General features: G+C 45.4%; 1 protein-coding gene across 1 annotated transcript in view; it reads left to right on the top strand.

The window, feature by feature from the left end:
• The first annotated feature begins 246 nt into the window (after window positions 1-246).
• Window positions 247-6,000, top strand: part of TEC (tec protein tyrosine kinase) — a 46,567-nt gene continuing 40,813 nt past the window's right edge. The window contains exon 1 of the mRNA XM_032108957.1: window positions 247-339. The gene's annotated coding sequence lies outside the window, so the exon portion shown is untranslated. The remainder of the gene's footprint in view (window positions 340-6,000) is intronic.

Raw genomic sequence — 6,000 nt, 5'->3', positions numbered from 1 at the left:
TAATTTTCCTTGTACTTCAGGGACAGGCTTCCAGGCAGCACCCGGCAGGTCTGGTGGGTGGGGGACCCCTCAGTTCAGCTTCTCGCCGTGCCGCACCCGCCCCGAGCGCGGAGGGCGCCTGGACAGCGCGTCAGCCCCGCGCAGCGGCCGCCCCCGCCGCTTCCTCCGCGGGGAGCCGCGCTCGGCGGGAGGAGGAGGAGAAGGAGGAGGAGGTGGAGGAGGTGCCTTCGTGGGCCGGAGCGAGGCAGTGCGGTGCCTCTCTCCCTCCCTCTGTCCTTCCGCCTCCCTCCACGCCGCCGGCGCCAGGGCTCCTTCCGCGACGGCGCCCGGGACTCCCAGGTAAGGCAGAGCCGGGGCTGCCGAGCAGCGGGGCTGTCCCGCTGGGAGCGGGGCGGTTCCTTGCGGCCGCGGCCGGCCGGGGCTGCCCCAGCGCAGGCAGCCGGGCCCGCGCCCCGCCGCGGGGACTGTCCGGGGCTGCCGCGCACGGGGACCCCCTGCGGTTCGCGAGTCCGAACGTGGCAGCGCCGCCAGAGCGGAGGGGCTGCTGCCTCGGCGGACAGGTGTCACGGCAGCTGTAAGCGGGAGCAATGACAAAAGCTGTCTTTTAAACCTTTGCTTAAAATTGCTCTCATCTGTGTAATATAAGGGTTGTGACCCAGGCTGCCAAATCAGTTTGAAAGCCAACATTGCTGAGTATTTTCTTGTTTATATGACTTTCGTCTCTGGGTCTTACATCCCTGTAACCACTGTGCTTTGCTAAGACTGTTTCACCTCGTGTCAAGGCAAAAACTGCCTTCTGTGTGAGTTCAGTCATGCTAATAATTCCTCCTGCTTTCTGTCGCACATCGGGTTACCCTTTCTTGGCAGTGAATGCTCTCACACAGCCTCGTGCAGAGATAGAGCACACCTGCTGCTTGTGCAATAGGTGAGGAGACTTGCGTGGTGCTTTTCCACAGGCTTCCTTTCTGCGCCCCTCTAAGTTGGAACGGGTAAATATTTGAGCTGTAAACGGAGCTTTTAGTACAGGCATGGCCATGAGCTCCCTGCTTGAAATGGCAGATGCTAATCTGAAATACTTAGGGTTGTTTTATGAGTCAAATACATGAGACTGTAGCTTCTATAGATGGAAAAACTGATTGTAGTAGAAATGCAAGGAAAAGGTGTCTTGCGAGTACTTGCTTCTGGAGCATATGTTTTCATTTTAGAGTACGTGTTTCTGATACATTATCTGACTGTCTCACCTTTGATAGAAGGTGAAGTCTTCTTCAATTTCTCAAAACTCTTCAGAGACTGGAAGATGGGTTATTACTTACTGCTGTTATATAAATGTTTAGAGTATTTTGGGACATCAGAAAGCACATGCTTTGCTTTCTTTCAGACACACCAGCTGTGCTGCTCCGATCATGTCACTTGTGCAGAGGAGGCCCTTTAGGTGTCCTGGTCTTGTTTGCTGGGTACTGCTCTTGTAGGTTGGGAGGTAGCTCTCAGACAGGGAGTTACTCAAAGCCATTTGATGGTTGTGGTTTGTATGGGGACTACAGCAGGAAAGAGCCCATTTGCTGTCAGACTCTCCTCTGATATTCTTTATGTTTCTCTGGGGTTTATTTTATGTTTCATTTATTGTGAAATACATTTATCATGAAATCATCACATTTATCTCTGCATTTAGTTCTTAATGAAAGCGTGCCTTTTAAGTTCCTCTAAATTTCTAAGTGAATATTATGATTGTTTGGAACCAAATGGTTGATTTCTATGTGAGTTTGTCTGCTGAAACCACTGAAAGCAGAGCAGTGTGATTGTGTTTGGCACCTTTTTTGTTTTGATAAGATGATCTCATAGGTGCAGAAATCAAAAACATACTGGCAGTTACACCTCTGTCTTGGGGCAACTCTAGTTATCAACTGCTACACCTACTTTTATTAGCCGTTCAAAATTTATAGAAGTACCACCTTTGTTTTTTAAATGTTAATATAGAATTTTTAAAGTCTTTGAAATCTTCTAAACCCATTGACTGTGAGGCAGCTTGAACTATGTCCTAAGTTAAATCACATTTTAATTTTTAGTTGTAGGCATTGTGGATTTGGCATTGTAGTGTATCTACTATGCTGACTGCCTACAGTGGATAAAAAGAGAGAAAAATAATAGAGTTGATAAAACAATATTAGCTCCATATTTTTTCATCTTGCCCTGAAACAATATTGTATTCAGAAATGCCATGATATGTGATATCCTGTAATAAGGTTAAAATAACTGGGAAGTGGTTAATTTCATAGAATTACTTGGAAGCATCAAGAAAAGTCTTCCCCTCCACCAAATATAGGTGCAACCTGTTGTAGATTTAATTCCCTCTGTGTTGTGTTAACTTATAAACTGGATACACAAGATCAGGTGCAGGATAGTGTAAGTTTCATACAAATATTTATACCTCAAATATGCAAAACATTTTCTGTTTCTTGGACAATAGAAGTCTGTGCTGCCTGCTGTCAATGCAAAGGTCATGGAAAATAGGCTTTAGCCTTTGTTTAAAGGCCCTGATGTCTAAGATGTTTTTCTACTTTAGCTTGGTTTGACTTTTTTTCAGTAACTTATTACCTTTTCACTGCTGAACTTGGAACTGTTCTTTGAAAAAGGCGGGTTTGTGCATGCCAAAGAATCGGTTGTAGCAGTCTACAATGATTCTCCTGCAGAAATAGTATAAGGAAATACCACTATAAAAACTGAAAAATATGGAAAACAGTACTCAGAGCGGAGTACAGGTTGGCATGGTGAAGAAAGCCTGAGGTGGTGGACTTTTATTATATTTCTAATTATATATGTGTTCCTGTAGGACATCTATCATATATTTTTGTATTTGTGCTACATATATTTTTATTATTATATAGATGCATCTATTTGCACAGAATTGCCAATACTTTGTCTAGAAAATGTCAGCAATGGCCAGTCAGTTGTTGCACTGTGGAAATTAGAGTGATGAAGTTCATTAAATGACCTGCTGGTACCCACCGCTTTTGCCATTATGCAGAATGCAAGGAAAGACTCACTACACTGGCTGCATCCTGCTCCTTCCTGCAAAGGGATCAGCCCAATTTACCCTAATTCTCCTGGCCAGGGCCTCATGCTAGCACTAGGCATTAAAGGTGTTACTGATATAATGGGACAGAACTCTCCAGAAACCTGTGAAACTGTACCTGTGTTTTAACAAATGGTCAATCAGGTCTCAAAAAATGTATTTTTGTTAATGGAGGGGTTGACTTCTAGCAGCAAATCACCAGTTTTCTCTGCCAGCCCTCAGGCAGAGGAGCATTCTGCTGTTTCTGGTCTGTTTTTCTAAAGGAAAGGGCGTTAGGAAAGAAAGCGGTGTGCAAGTGAGGGACACTAGTGTTTGGGTGGACACATATGCTCTTTGTCTGGTGTGGCAGAAGAGGAACTGGGGAACAGAGGCTTGTGATTGAGCACTGCCCCGTGGCCATTACAGCACTGGCAGGTCTCAGTCATCCCCTGCCCTGGCTCAGCTGCACCAGCTGTGATTCAGAGTCAAGGAAAACACCATGTGAGATAAATCCTTGAAAAACAGATAGGCAACTACTTACCCGTGTGAAGATGAGTCTCCTTGTAGAAGGTGCTTTGTGGGGAGGGCAGCAGGTTTTTGCACTTCCTGGGCATGGAGGTGGGATGAAGAGAGCCATTTCTTGCAAGTACTGTGAAGTGGCCACTGTGTTCATATGGGGTCATGAAATCTTGGGAAGAATTATAGAAGTCTCCTGAGAGTAGGTCTGTCCATCATGGGCAGGGTTTACCTTTCTTAGGAAGAATGACATCACCTAGAAGTTGTCTTTGGTTTTGACAACACCCAAACATTTAGGAGGAAAATGACATTGCTGAAAAGACACCTCTTGGTTGCATGACTGTCCTGTATTCTGGGCAGTTCAGTAAAGCTCACGCTTAGCGTGGTGTGGTCTTGCCTTCGTGGGCAGGAGATGCGGTTTTCAGGAGCCTGCTGTGGAGAGGGGAGTTGCTCTGGGAGAGTCTGAGCCTGGCTGACAGCTGATGGACAAGAGCTGTTCCCCATCTCCTGAGGCCAGCTGTGAGACTCAGCTTTTGATGACGGGAAGGAGAAGTGTTTGGCCATGTTTGCAGTCACAGCTCCTCTTCTGCGGCAAAGCACCAGGCTGCCAGCTGGGCTACTCTGTTTCAGCTCTTCAGGTAAAAATCCTGTGCAACATTAAACAAATGCAGGAAAAAGGGAAAAAAAAATGTAGTGTGCTGAGGTATATGGGACCTAAGCAAAAGCTTTCTTGGCACTCCTGCTTTTCCTCATTTCCATTTCTCTTATCAGCAGATATGTGAATGGGTATCAGTTTGCCACACAGAGGATATAACTTCATGTAGGCTCAAGCAGGTCACAGCTGATTTTCCTCTGAGGAGGGGTTTATTCAGCCCTTATGCCTATTACAAGCTGTGATCTGTTAACTTGTAAGATCTAGGCCTTGTTTTCACTTGAATGTGGGACAGAAAAACATGGCTTTGGATAGTAAAGGAAGCAGGATTCTTCCTTATGAAAGAGGGTCTGGGCAGGGCACTGGGACCCTGCCCTTCCAGTGAGTGTGCACTGTACACTAGATTGGGACAAACTCCTGACCATTTATGTTTATGAAACAAAAAAAGGCTTTCTTGGTTGGTTTGTTTTTTTTTTTTTTCCCCCTCCACAGGATAGCCACAAAACTCACCATCAGACCCAGGTGATAGCTACCCTTTCATTTTAGCTGAACATTGTAAATCTGTCCCAGACAGTCCTGTGCACAAATCTTGTCAGATTTGCTGTGCTAGCTTACAGGGTAGGTGAGATAATTACAATACATACATTAATATATTCAAGGTTGCTACTTGTCCTGTGAATTACAGGATGTCCTATATCACAGGGCAAGCTCTATATCCTAGCAGAAAGAATAATTGTGTGTGTTTTCCCTGCCTCGCCTCCCCTATTATGAGCATGTCTTTCCAGCTGAAGTTGCAAACCACATCAATTCCCAGTGCCATGGGGGGAGGAGGAAAAGAGTGGGGACTCTCCCACCTTGTGTGACCCAGTTCAAGGGATGTGGTCTTAACGTGCAAAGTGAGTTGAGCTGAATGGGCCTTTTTCTGTCCCATGGGAGATCCTCTAAACTGGTAATCTTAAGTATACTTTGGGATCTTTTGAAATTAAAATTTCTACCTAATCTGTATCCAGAAAAGACGCTTAAAATAGTATTTTTTAACATAAAGAGATCTAACACTCCAGTATTAAGGGTGACTGGTTCAAAACTGCCAGTGCAACTTGAGTTCAGCTTGCTTACAAATAATCTGTTGCAGGTTTAGTTGTGTAGCCACATGTGGTTTTGCTTTCCCTTCAGACAGCTGTTTCATTCAGACCATGGCTGGCTGGACTCTTTCAGTTGGCTTTGTCATGGTCAACCATGAGGAGCATCTCCTCAAAGCTGCAGGCTGGCGTCAGGGATCATCCTCAGTGATCCTTGAATATAGCAGGTTTGGTTGTTGGAAGGAGACAATTTACAGCTCCAGTGTGTCAGATGAACTGTGAGGGTCTGTTTTATCAGCAGGGTGTTTGGGAGAATGACAAGGTGAAAGGCTGTGGAGTGTGAGAGGAGGGCCATCGTTCTGTGTCAAGGGCTGCAGACAGCCTCTTTGCCACCACAACAGCTTTCTCTTCTCACCAAGGCACTCTCTCCAACCATGAAGGGGATTACAGCTTTTCGATGAAAAAAAATAAAAGTCATAGGCAAGCAGCAAAACTCCCTCTATTTGGTTTAGTTACTTTTCTGGATCTCTTAAACTGAAACTAACTCTGAAAGTCAGTGTGATGCAGGCACTCCCCATGAAAACCTGAGACCTACCCATAAAGAACTGTCTTATCTTACCTTTGCAGTGCCTTAACTTTACTACTTGTAATTTTGACCTCAATGGGACTGGATCATGGCAGCCCAAGTTCTGATGATGTTTGAC

The sequence above is a fragment of the Corvus moneduloides genome, chromosome 5 (assembly GCF_009650955.1).
Source record: "Corvus moneduloides isolate bCorMon1 chromosome 5, bCorMon1.pri, whole genome shotgun sequence".
NCBI lineage: Eukaryota > Metazoa > Chordata > Aves > Passeriformes > Corvidae > Corvus > Corvus moneduloides.
The sequence above is the reverse complement of the archived record's forward strand: the minus strand, read 5'-3'. Positions and strand labels throughout refer to the sequence as shown.